Genomic DNA, 14,359 nt, shown 5'->3' with positions numbered 1-14,359 from the left:
ACTATTTATTGCCTCTTACTTGAATTTTCATGCACGGTTCGAATATAATGATTGTTCTTTTGGAGTTGTTTTTTTTGACAAGTTCAGCAGATTATTCATAAGCCACAGTACACACACGGCTAGGTTTCCAAACTATGAAGTACCCAAATCTGAAAGATTTGACCTTATAGAAGTTATAGGCTATCAGCGCTTCATGAAGAGGTTGGTTATCACCAAAAACAAATGAATAGGTAATAGTTCTATCTTCGTATTTCTCCAAACTTTTGCAGCGCAAGTGTTCGTTGCGTATTTCTCTGCTTGGAAGGCTTATGTATAACATTTACTACTATAATAGTTACTGTGATTTTACTATATGACCCGTTCCTATATGCCTCGTTCCTGCACTTGTGTCATAACCATCGACGTATCAAATTAGGCCGTTGCCTTTAGGCTGCGAAAGCCCTATTTGCCATTCCATTCTGTAGGAATGGGCATTCGGAAGTTCTTATGAAATATTTGAACGAGCTTGATTTATTTATAATTCAATTTTCCTTCAAAATCCGGTGAAAAAACTATGTTCTTCCTTACTTATTACTAGTCGTACACTCTTCACAGAGCGGTCGTGATCGAATCCTGCGATATCGATGTTTCTCAAAACTATGTAACTTCATTAAATTAAGAGATAAATTGATTGAAAAGATAGTCGCTGGGCATAAATGTTTGAACCGGGCAGTGAAATGCCGGTCATTGTGGCAAAGTTTCGGGTAGTCGGGGGTTTTGGGATAGTAGTAGTTGGGGCTTTCTGCAGATCATGAAGATAGCTGGATAACCAAGCATAGACCTTGACAGATTTTTTGAATGTTTTGAATGACAATTATATGGTACAGTAGCGCAATAGCACGTTTTGACTTGAATGTTCCAAACTACTATTTGATTACAATTATTAAAGGAATAGTCTTTTCAAAAATGAAAATTCATTAATCTCGTATTACTCGTCCGCCTATTGATCCTACTAGTTTGATTACGTACCGTTGTGAATATAACTATTTGTATTACAGGAAAATTCTGCAGTGAATTATACGAGAAAAAATTACGAGACAATAATTATGGACACAACAAAAAAAAGAAAATCGGTCGAGCCCTTCACGAGTTATGCTCCTTCATACATGTCGAAATTAATTTTTATGTCAATTACAGATATACAAATACTACACAATCTTCTGACTGTGGTTTAATTCGGAATGTTCTCAGGAGATTTAAATATTATTATTTAGATTAACCTACATTGAACCAAAATGTCCTTCTCGAAAGTACCGTCGATCTAGTACATATATAATAGTGACCTTAAATATGTTACGAAACCTTTGAATTGAGTATGGTAAATTTGTGTTTGGGATCAATAGATTACTTCTAAAAACCATCAAAGTGTTATTTTGAGATAAAATGTCCAAATTTAAAATAATCATTGTCTCTTTTCACGACATGCTCTCATAAAGCAACGAAGTTGAATATTATAGTGCCAAAACCTCCCAAAAAGTAATTCAAAACTGTTAGGAGCCTTTTTCGACCTGATAACCTTACATGTGAGTTAACTTTAAAAAAAATATCTTTATTTCTTTTAATGGGTACAGATAGTTTACAATCTACCTGATGTTATGGGTATAACGACGCTAATAGACACCAATACCGGGCATGAGGTTTCAATTTTTGTTTAAATAAACCCTTTTAATGAGGAAGAAGTAATCGGTACTCAGTAGAGATAGGAACATGTATCCATCCATCCATCCATGTGTTCAGGGTTTTAATATGCCGTACTAAGTAAATTTTCGTCGTTATAGATTATGTGATGAGTATTTTCGTAAACTGCCTAATCTATTACAGACCATTCTATTCGATTTCAATGCCCATGCTTATATAACACTTTGAGTAAAACTGTTTCAAGTTGCCGAAGTTACTGTATATGCTTCATTAACTTCAGAACAAAAACTCGGTTGACTTCAACATAATGTGAGACCCAAGCAAAGAAAGAAAATAACGATTTCATAGCGAACTTATTTAGTCGGAACAAAAATAAGTTACAAGTAAGCGGAGAACAGCTAAATTACAATCAGAAATCCTAAATAAATAATGTTGGTGCCATACGAATTGCTCAGTACATTGTGTTGTGTTTACTCCTTTTGTAGCCTCGATTGAGAGGTGTAGGCGGATATGTACACTTTTGGAAAGTATTGACTCGACCCATGGGTCAATAAATTCTGGTATTTATTTATGTGGTCAAACAAAACTGAGGTCTAACAAATTAAATTATACTTTTGTCGAAGAAAACTTTTATAAAAGGCATTAATGCGATGTCGTATCTCGGACTTGTCGGAGAACTTACGAGTATTTTTTTCTTCGAATTTTACTGATATTCTCAGGAAAGTTATTTTTTTGTTTTTATTCATTTCGTGGAAACCATTTTAACCATTTAATACCTCACACCTCAGGATAAGTATCAAGACATCATCGTGAATAATGTTTTTTAAACAGCTATGATGGACAGATATGTTCACGGCCCGGTGCTTAAAGATTATCATACTCTTCCATATAAATTGAAGTCTTAAACTCATTATTATAATGACTGATATTATGAACGGATTATAAATGAAGAGGCGAGGTGGAATATAAGGCACTACTGTTGTGAATGACGATGGCAAATAGTAACAGTACCTACTAGTAGTATCTTGAAGATCAGGATTGGATACCAGGAACATTAATAGCTGGACAGGCTATAAAGATTATCCAGGGATATTTTCGCTCAGATTTTTACCCTTACACATGAGTGGGATTGCTTTATTTTAATATTCTGTAACTTGATGAAAAAATATTTTATCATGACGAATGTTCTGACCTAAACAGAAATTCGAAACTCGAAATGCCAAACGATTCGAAAAATTCTACGAACCGAGATCCTCATTAGCAAAACAAAATAATTTGTTTAAAAAAAATCAGTGTAGCAATGTTAATTTAATTATTTGTTACCTCTGTGTCGGAGACATAATTTGGTACATTTATTTAAAGAAAAAACGATTTCTTGGATGTTTGGCTTTTAAACATAATCTTTTTTTATTTTTATTTTTTATTGCTTAGATGGTTGGACGAGCTCACAGCCCACCTGGTGTTAAGTGGTTACTGAAGCCCATAGACATCCATAACGTAAATGCGCCACCCACCTTGAGATATAAGTTCTAAGGTCTCAAGGATAGTTACAATCGTATTCGAATGCGTGCCCTACAACGCGACGTAAAGTCTCGCATCACCGAAGTCCGAGATGCCAGATGGTCTGATTTCTTAGAAGGACTCGCGCCCTCTCAAAGGTCTTACTACCGCTTAGCTCGTACTCTCAAATCGGATACGGTAGTAACTATGCCCCCCCTCGTAGGCCCCTCAGGCCGACTCGCGGCGTTCGATGATGACGAAAAAGCAGAGCTGCTGGCCGATACATTGCAAACCCAGTGCACGCCCAGCACTCAATCCGTGGACCCTGTTCATGTAGAATTAGTAGACAGTGAGGTAGAACGCAGAGCCTCCTTGCCACCCTCTGATGCGTTACCACCCGTCACCCCGATGGAAGTTAAAGACTTGATCAAAGACCTACGTCCTCGCAAGGCTCCCGGTTCCGACGGTATATCCAACCGCGTTATTAAACTTCTACCCGTCCAACTCATCGTGATGTTGGCATCTATTTTCAATGCCGCTATGGCGAACTGTATCTTTCCCGCGGTGTGGAAAGAAGCGGACGTTATCGGCATACATAAACCCGGTAAACCAAAAAATCATCCGACGAGCTACCGCCCGATTAGCCTCCTCATGTCTCTAGACAAACTGTATGAGCGTCTGCTCTACAAACGCCTCAGAGACTTCGTCTCATCCAAGGGCATTCTTATCGATGAACAATTCGGATTCCGTACAAATCACTCATGCGTTCAACAGGTGCACCGCCTCACGGAGCACATTCTTGTGGGGCTTAATCGACCAAAACCGTTATACACGGGAGCTCTCTTCTTCGACGTCGCAAAAGCGTTCGACAAAGTCTGGCACAATGGTTTGATTTTCAAACTATTCAACATGGGCGTGCCGGATAGTCTCGTGCTCATCATACGGGACTTCTTGTCGAACCGCTCTTTTCGATATCGAGTCGAGGGAACCCGCTCCTCCCCACGACCTCTCACAGCTGGAGTCCCGCAAGGCTCTGTCCTCTCACCCCTCCTATTTAGCTTATTCGTCAACGATATTCCCCGGTCGCCGCCGACCCATTTAGCTTTATTCGCCGACGACACGACTGTTTACTATTCTAGTAGAAATAAGTCCCTAATCGCGAAGAAGCTTCAGAGCGCAGCCCTAGCCCTAGGACAGTGGTTCCGAAAATGGCGCATAGACATCAACCCAGCGAAAAGTACTGCGGTGCTATTTCAGAGGGGAAGCTCCACACGGATTTCCTCCCGGATTAGGAGGAGGAATCTCACACCCCCGATTACTCTCTTTAGACAACCCATACCCTGGGCCAGGAAGGTCAAGTACCTGGGCGTTACCCTGGATGCATCGATGACATTCCGCCCGCATATAAAATCAGTCCGTGACCGTGCCGCGTTTATTCTCGGTAGACTCTACCCCATGATCTGTAAGCGGAGTAAAATGTCCCTTCGGAACAAGGTGACACTTTACAAAACTTGCATAAGGCCCGTCATGACTTACGCGAGTGTGGTGTTCGCTCACGCGGCCCGCACACACATAGACACCCTCCAATCCCTACAATCCCGCTTTTGCAGGTTAGCTGTCGGGGCTCCGTGGTTCGTGAGGAACGTTGACCTACACGACGACCTGGGCCTCGAATCAATTCGGAAATACATGAAGTCAGCGTCGGAACGATACTTCGATAAGGCTATGCGTCATGATAATCGCCTTATCGTTGCCGCCGCTGACTACTTCCCGAATCCTGATCATGCAGGAGCCAGTCACCGTCGACGCCCTAGACACGTCCTTACGGATCCATCAGATCCAATAACCTTTGCATTAGATGCCTTCAGCTCTAATACTAGGGGCAGGCTTAGGGACCCCGGTAACCGTACTCGTCGAACTCGACAAAGAGGTCGACGTGCAACCTAACCCATGCATCAGCCCGCTGAGTTTCTCGCCGGATCTTCTCAGCGGGTCGCGATTCCGATCCGGTAGTAGATTCATTCGCGAAACAATTGCTCTTGAGTTGTTAGGTCTCCTTCGGAGGCGCTCGGGCAGTTGTTAGCAAATCCCACCCCTCTTGGCTGAGCCTTTGCTCGCCCACCTGTCCTGGTGAAACTGGAAAGGCCTTCGGGCCACCAGTAAACTTTCAATCATAAAAAAAAAAAAAAAAAAAAGGATAGTTACAACGGCTGCCCCACCCTTCAAACCGAAACGCATTACTGCTTCACGGCAGAAATAGGCAGGGTGGTGGTACCTACCCGCGCGGACTCACAAGAGGTCCTACCACCAGTAATTACGCAAATTATAATTTTGCGGGTTTCATTTTTATTACACGATGTTATTCCTTCATCGTGAAAATCAATCGTGAACATTTGTTGAATACGTATTTCATTAGAAAAATTGGTACCCGCCTGAGATTCGAACACCGGTGCATCGCTCAACACGAATGCACCGGACGTCTTATCTATAGGCCACGAAGACTTCATTAGGCCACGATCTACACAAATCATTCTTTAGTTTAATCTTCGCAAGTTATATGGATATTTAAATCATTTCAGGAAGTTATTGGGAAAAACTCTTAAACATGAACCTTTTAAACTAGGTACTTCAATTATAATTAAACGAGATAGAATAAAATTCAATTAAATTGAAATTCAAAATGCACAGGCTATATTTTAAAGTGTGTTTTTAATCCATTTGCAAGAATTCAGACGAAAATATTTCATCCCTGACCTTCAAACAAAATTAAATGATAGTTTTTAGAATCACAAAATAACAATTTAAGCGTAGCAAATAATTTTATTCAAGATACATTGACCCCTGGATCGGAGAGACTACGTTGACAGCGATTCTTGACTGATTTACTAAATAGGTTTTCGTTCTTTTGTGACTCGTTGAAAGTTTAATGGATTCAAATGTTCTGCCATAAAAACTGGAGCGTTCTACATAATTGATGATCAGTATCTTGATAGGTTAGGTTAGGTACAATAAAATAACAGAATTTGAGTTTACAACCTTATGCTTTGTCGGTACTTAAGTTCAAGAACCTGTTTATTGTTTCCGAAAATTTATTTTTGTTTTCTTAATTTTGTTCATTTTAGCTATAATTCCTATTTAAAAAAAATAGGTTAGAATTCCTTAACTTAGACAATAGTTTTCGAATGAAAAAGACTAGACCCGTACTATTATTAGTGAAGATTATACTGAGAATTTAGATAAAACTACTACTACTACTTAATAGTTTTTCAAATTAATACAAAATAACTAAAGTAGCTAGCCAAGGTCGTTTTACTAGGCCAGTTATACAAAATCAGAGCACCATTTATCTCCAATCGTTTTAACAAAAGCATTAAGCGCGTCCCGAACTTGACCCAACATTATTCCCAAGGGTCTGTAGACCCAAAATGGCCGTCCAATATTATTGCAAACATTTGATCAAATGATTAACAGTATCGATCTATGCATCAGGCTCTAGTTCGTTGATTGGAAGCGTCATCATTGACCGCCTACGTTAGAATACCAACAAAAGATTAGTAAGCACTTACGTATTCAGTGCTATTGAGATGAAAACTAATAAAAATGCACCCATGCAACATGATACTATTTTTATGAAAGAGTATACAAAAATTGTATCCTATACACAAGTGCATGCAACAAATTTACTCTATATTAAAGATGCAAATTGAAATATTTTTTTAATTAAGAACCTTATTCAGCATTTTATCAGTGTATCGAATTTTTTAAAAGTATTTAGAAATTTTATGTAGTTTTGATGATAGAACTTACAATGACAGGGAAGTATGCAAATGGTATGATTAGCAAGATGACTAATACAATCGTGAATGGCTATCGGTAACTAAAACTCTTCTAATCGAGCACGATGAGGTCGATTTTCCAATTTCATACAAATAACCAAATAAATATACATTTCAAACCAGGTCATATTACCAATACAATCTTCTTATGTGAGCGTATACCACGATCCACCAGTGAATACAGACATTTCCGAATTTTTTTAATTATACACTATAATAATATACTAGAGGTCCCGCAGTAGTCGAAAATCGATTATAATTAATTGGAATTGTAAGTTTGTACACTATTATGATTGTATTTTATACTTCTATAATCACAAATTGCCCCAAGACTACACTATAAAAAATATTATCAAAGACAAACAATATTTAATCTCAATTTGACTACACACGTCAAGAACAAAAGTTTGACAATAAATAGTATGCATGCGTGTGTGCGTTAAATATATGGTATGTAGTGTGTGTAATGTTTTATTTATTGATATAATGTATCTTTTATGCATTATTTAAAAATGCACTGTGCACTTCTTCCCTATATTCTCTATAAGTGTGGAAAATTTCATACTCCTCCGTCCGCGCAATTTTCATAAAAAGGGAAACAAAGTTTTTGCTTCACGTATTAATATATAGATACATTTCTTACTGTAACATCATTTGGGTACATGCTTAGGTTAGATTTCGCATTTAAGAATGTATCTTGACACTAGGCAGCTTATAAAATAATTTAGGCCTTGTACTTTAATCCTACTGAAACCTTGCCGTCGATAACAAAATGCTTGTAATAGCTATAATAATCTTATACCTTTAAACGAGCAATTCTTGTATATATATAATCGGAATCTCGGAAACGGCTCCAACGATTTTTATAAAATTTAGTATACAGGGGATTTCGGGGGCGATAAATCGATCTGGCTACGATTTATTTTCAGAAAATGTTGTTTTATTCGTGTTTTCAATAATCAACTCTTCCCGACATCTATTGGCGAATAATAATACTATTTTTCTTAATTGAGCACAGCTAACCGCTTTAAAGACACAACAAGATGGCGTTATCAAAAAAAAAACCGAGCAAAGCTTGGTCATCATCTAGTATTTTTAATAGCTGATAAACAAAATCATAAAGTAAGCACGGCATTCGTCATTTTCGATGTACGAGTGCTTCGTAAGGGTTCTTTATGAATAACAAGTGGAACGTCTTTATAAAGCGCTAAAGATTTATATGATTGATGTTACGCCATAAACAGAGCGAAATTTCTCGACGCCGCCTAATATAAGCAAAATATACAAATCGATAAGTGCTCAACCGAAGAGTGATTAAGCGAAACAACTTACATAGCATTTTCCAAATACATTACCATACTTATATTTATTTTAGATATTGCTATTTATTTATTGTTATAATTAAATTTGAATTTGAGAAAAAAATTGCAGTTTCGACATCGATGGGACACTAGATTACGACCCAAACGATGCTAAGTGGTTACCGTCACTTATATGTATCAACCGGGTACTGCGAAGCCACTGCTTACTGTCTTTTTCTAACTTATAAGTGTTCTTTTATGACACGAGCTTCTATAAAATACGTTGAAAAATATCAATTGATGAGATACGACCAATTTTTGACATTTTTGAGCAGAGAAAAATACCGTTGTAAAAAAATAATTTAATTGTAAACTTATTAAATTACAACTTCTATCATTTCATACACCAAGGGCAACTAACTCTGTGCCTTTGAGCACAAGAACTAGATTTCCGCGTGACTTGCATAAATAATTCGCAATGTCTCAAGTCTGGTAGCAGCTATCCACGACGCGGAACCAAAAGCAATTAATCATTAGAACTATCTAAGACGAAAAATACGTAACTGTTTTTTTACACGGAAACTACTCGAATTACGTGTAAAGCCTATCGCACGTGATCTGAATTCGATCTGAAAAAAAATCATGAGTACTTTTTACACATAAACTATAATTTGACAACATAAATTACATTTAAACCACGAACGATCCAGTTATTTGAAAAATGACACGAATATAAATAATACATTTTAAAACTTTTGACTTTGAAGACGGAATATTAATAGTTCGCAAAAAACACGTCACGTAGAAAAAAAAATCGCATTTGTTTTAGGTTATTTGAGCAGATAGCTGATCGGAATTTATGGCAATCTTGAAGTCAGAAGGTCTTCGAACATCTTTTGTTTTTTCTGCCTTCGATAGTTTTAACTTTTTGTTCAAGCGGTCCGGCGTCTACAGAGACGAGTTGGTGAACTTAGTTTGTTTGGAACCTCTCTGTGTTGTCTTAACGTGAGCAGTGGAAATCACGTTATAGTGCTTACAAATTCTATGAAGCGGTTCAACTTGCTACACTATGATGACTTTCTGAAGTCGTCGTGGCCTAAAGGATAAGACGTCCGGTGCAAAACCGCAAATTTTAATTTGCGTAATTACTGGTGGTAGGACCTCTTTGAGTCCGCGCGGGTAGGTACCACCATCCCGCCTATTTCTGCCGTAAAGCAGTAATGCGTTTCGGTTTGAAGGGTGGGGCAGCCGTTGAGACCTTAGAACTTATATCTCAAGGTGGGTGGCGCATTTACGTCGTAGATGTCTATGGGCTCCAGTAACCACTTAACACCAGGTGAGCTGTGAGCTCGTCCACCCATCTAAGCAATAAAAAAAGGGCAGATGCTATGTGACATATAATTTGATAAGATTATGTTCTCATGTCTCAAGATGTTCACCATCTAGGTTCGTTTTACTCTTCTCCCTCTTCTTCTCTGGAAGCGCTGGAGTCCGACATACCCCTCTCGGCCGGGTATCCGTAAATGGATTCCCGAGCGTTAAAAAAAAAAAAAAGGTTCGTTTTACTCCACTCTTCTACACAGAAGATTCGAGAAGCGGCGTCCCTAAATATATATCGTTTTATATTGGAGCCAGACGTATTTAAATGAACGTTATTACCATCGTTACGTCTCAAGACTTGCATGATATCACCATGTAGAGAGATTCCACCATTATTTATATTGTCGTATAAGTTTGGCCAAAGTTGGAATGTTACGTCGTTTATACGATAAAATATTACTTTGGTTGATATTCGTGCGCGAATTAAATAAACTAGAACAAAACATTCTCGTAATGCCTTTCTCGGTTAAATATTACAGGACCAAAACTTTAATATTAAGCTGTGTCATGTAGAATTAGAAGTAATACTAGTACGAACATGCACCTTCTATTGTTATAAACTTTCGTGGTTATCTACATTATAACCGTGGTAAGAACTCGTTTAATAATGTTGTTACAAAGAATAAGTATTCTATATTATTATAATATTGTTACTGCCCCAGTATACTAATTGTATAAGAGAAGTATTTTTTTTTTCAATCCCAATTTTATCGTAAGTGCACCGCGATGAATATTTTTCCTTAGGTGATTCATGTCCAACTTATGGTTGTCACGGAAGAGACTACTTTTGGGGGCGTCCATTAATTACGTGAGGTGTTCTAGGGGGGGGAGGGGATCAAGCTAAATCTTTTCGAGATTTGAACGGACGAGGGGGTCTTAGTAAATATCACGTAAATTTTTTTCTAGCATAAACGGTGTAAAATTGCGTGAAAAATATTTTCACAATAAAATATGGCCAATTTTTTTTTTATTTCCTACCTAAGCTGATAGCCTTGAGAGGCTATTTCAGCGTAACCTTTACTAGTAGGTGAGCTCACGGGGTTCAAACCGGAGTTCTTTTATTTTTATTGCTTAGATAGGTGTACGAGCTCACAGCCCGCCTGGTGTTAAGTGGTTACTGGAGCCCATAGACATCTACAACGTAAATGCGCCACCCATCTTGAGATATGAATTCTAAGGTCTCAGTATAGTTACAACGGCTGCCCCACCCTTCAAACCGAAATTCATTACTGCTTCAGGGCAGAAATAGGCAGGGTGGTACTTACTTGTGCGAACTCACAAAAGGTCCTACCACCAGTAAATTAAAATCCTAAGCTCCGCATCGAACGCATGACTCTTGCTAGCAGAACAAAGTAGCATTATTGTACTCATTGGTGTTAGTTTGCAATACGCCCTACGCATAAATTTTGCTGGTTTATTTCATTATCCAATGTTATTTCTTCATCATGATTGTCTTTCGTGAACACTTATTAAGCACGTATTACTTTCTTAGAATTGGCACCTGATTGAGGGAATTCAGTACTGGAACAGTCGCATTGCTTAATACTAACTGAATATCCGGGATATCAGAATAACCGCCTTATTCTTTAGACCGCTATACCTTCATATTACGACTCTTTGTATTCCCCTAATCTACCTTTATAATATCTGTCAACTTATTCAAGTCATGAGTTGGACGATAGAAAACACCCGTGTATAAACAGTGTCAACAGCCCCACTCATTTAGGGGTGTTCAAAAATACTTTACTTTGGTCTCATTAAGAAGCGACATTAATTAACGCACGCACACTAAGCCTTCGTTTGTGTAAAAAACATTAATTTAATTTAGTTAATGGAAGTGGGTAATTTCCGTTTGAATCTTCTCAATTAGGCTACTCGAATGAAAATACACCTGTTCTTATTTTGCATGTAAATATCAGTCGTATGTTGTGCCCGTAATGTCATTGTTTTACTTAAATTGCTCTTTATTTACGAAAACCGCCCGGATTTACCCATTGTCGGATAAACGTTGACGGGAACGCGACGAGTTTTGATGTTAACTTAATTAAAAATTATGTGTCGTCGTTTGTAATAAATGTTGTCGTTAAGCGGGTAATGCGTGCGACGGATTCACTTAAAGAAAAATAATATGATTAAAAGCTAAAGTGTTGAAGAATTTTTTTTATTTAGAAATACTAGTTTAGTTAATTCTTTTATTGAAATAGGTTTTTTTTTATTGTTCCTGTAGGCAGACGAGCATACGGCCCACCTGATGGTGAGTGGTTACCGTCGCCCATGGAATTCAGCAATGCCAAGGGCAGAGCCAACCCGCTGCCTACCGCTTAATACTCTCCACAAGCCAAGAAGGTCTCTACAAGGTATATCTCAACATTCTTCTTTTTTTTTAGCAAGGCATATGATTTTTTTTTTATTGCTCAGGTGGGTGGACGAGCTCACAGCCCACCTAGTGTGAAGTGGTTACTGGAGCCCATGGGCATATACAACGTAAATGCGCCACCCACCTTGAGATAAAAGTTCTAAGATCTCAGTATAGTTACAACGGCTGCTCCACCCTTCAAACCGAAACGCATTACTGCTTCACGGCAGAAATAGGCAGGGCGGTGGTACCTACCCGCACGGACTTTCAAGAGGTCCCACCACCAATAAGTAGTTACGCAAATTATAATTTTGCGGGTTTGATTTTTATTACACGATGTTATTCCTTCACCGTGGAAGTCAATCTTGAGCATTTATTGAGTACGTATTTCATTAGAAAAATTGGTACCCGCCTGAGATTCGAATACCGGTGCATCGCTCATTACGAATGCACCGGACGTCTTTATCCTTTAGATAAATGTCGCGTATTGAGCGAAATGCTGCTTAAGCTAAATAGCCTTTCCCCTGTCGATATAATTATTTTATCTCTATATTTGGCATACACATTATTTTGAAATCCAGATTATTTCATTATATGTATTCAATAGCCAATTACTCTATTCTAGGTTGTTCGATTGGTTGAATGAAAACAAAAATCACTCATCTTATTTCGGGAATGCTAAAAATAAACTTGAAATATTTAGAAAGCCATTAAAACTTATGCTACCTTTTCATTTTATTTTTTCTACCTATGCTGATAGCCTTGCGAGGATATTTTAGCTTCGCCTTGACGTGTAACTGAGCTCACGAGGCTCAAACTGGGAGTGTTGCTAACACTGGCCCTAGCAAGAGCAGTGCTTCGCAGAATCTACCACCGGATCGGAAACGCGATCCACTGAGAAGATCCGGCGAGAAACTCAGTGGGCTGTATCTATGGGCTTAGTTACCGGCGATGTGTTGAGCAAGTACCCCTAATAGGTACTTATTTTAGCGGCGAAGCAACCCTGTTACGCTTTGAACGGTACCACTGCCGTTTTATATAGGTACAGTTAAGATTCTTTGTTAACTGGTAACAACATAATAACACGTGGGTCGCGGCTTTTTACCCGAAAAATCAATAGAAGTTGTAGATTGAGGATGAATTCATGTGACATGGTAAATAATATACATAATTTCATATTTCGTGCTGAGACAAATTAGTGTTCAGTTCTGGATATTTCCCTAAAAAGTGACGCAAAGATTAATTATCTTGTCTTTTTGAAAGTCTATAAATCCCCTTATTTTGCTATCAATCTTTTCATTTAAAGACGGCAGGGTAATTAAATAAAATAATCTTCAAACAGTTAGTTAGAGCTTCAGTAATGAGTCTAATAAAAAGGACACCGAAGGATCAATTCGAAGAGATTACTTTCTATGAGAGAGCTTTATCGGAGGGATCTTTAAGAGTCTATTGACATCTAATTTATCAAAATTATTCCGGACGTTCAGGCGCCTAATAATACAGTATTACTTGAGGATCGAGGAGAGATTGCGATTTATTTGCGAGAGATGGTCTAGTGATAAATTACCCGCTAACCGAAGAAAAGAAACGATAAGTACATAAATTCCTATTATAAAGCATCTTTTGAATAAAGAGAATAAAATCGTATCAAAATTTGCACACGTTGTCACATGTGATGTATGTATGTTGCCACAGCGAATTTCGTTATACTCAGACGAATTTAAAAAGAGAAGCCACCATCAATTCAGCGTTAGTCAGCTGGTAACACTTCCAAGAATAGAGGCACGACATTCATCGTTCATCTCATACAAAGTGCACATTTTCAAGCAAACAACTTACGTAAACAACAGTTGTAAAGAAAGTTTGATGACGTACCCGTTGAATTAGAGACTACGGAATCATATCTCCAAGAGTCAGGGAGTTGGTGAAAGTTGAGAGTAGCACTGTATAAAGTTGTTTCTGTAAATCAATTAGTTTATTTTGACGTGAGGGCGCGGGTGTAAAGGCGGGGGGCGCGGGTGGCGCGGAGTTATCGCCTCGGAGCGCGCCGCGGCGTTGACTGCGGCGCTGGCGGACGAGTCGGGCCGCGTCGCCAGCGCGCACGCGCCCGCCATTCCGTCCGTCGGGATGTTACCGCGCGCATCACCGCAAATTTTTCTCATTGCCCGTTCGAAGTAAATTGCAAAACCGCCGACCGCCCGTTGAAGGTACGAGAAAAGCGCCGAGGGGATTCTCTGGCAATGTAATCACCCCGAGAACAACAAGGCGGGATAACGAGGCCCGCCTTTTTCTTATAAAGAACGACAGTA

The 14,359-nt window shown here is 38.6% G+C and overlaps 1 protein-coding gene across 1 annotated transcript in view; it reads right to left on the bottom strand.

Moving 5' to 3' along the window:
- The window catches only part of LOC101742067 (igLON family member 5), a 44,968-nt gene extending 30,824 nt beyond the window's left edge, over positions 1–14,144 (bottom strand). The window contains exon 1 of the mRNA XM_012693134.4: positions 13,926–14,144. The gene's annotated coding sequence lies outside the window, so the exon portion shown is untranslated. The remainder of the gene's footprint in view (positions 1–13,925) is intronic.
- Between the last annotated feature and the right edge of the window lie 215 nt (positions 14,145–14,359).

This window comes from Bombyx mori, chromosome 12 (genome assembly GCF_030269925.1).
Source record: "Bombyx mori chromosome 12, ASM3026992v2".
In the NCBI taxonomy this organism is placed as follows: Eukaryota; Metazoa; Arthropoda; class Insecta; order Lepidoptera; family Bombycidae; genus Bombyx; species Bombyx mori.
Note: the sequence above shows the minus strand (reverse complement) of the source record. Positions and strands in the feature narration are given on the sequence as shown.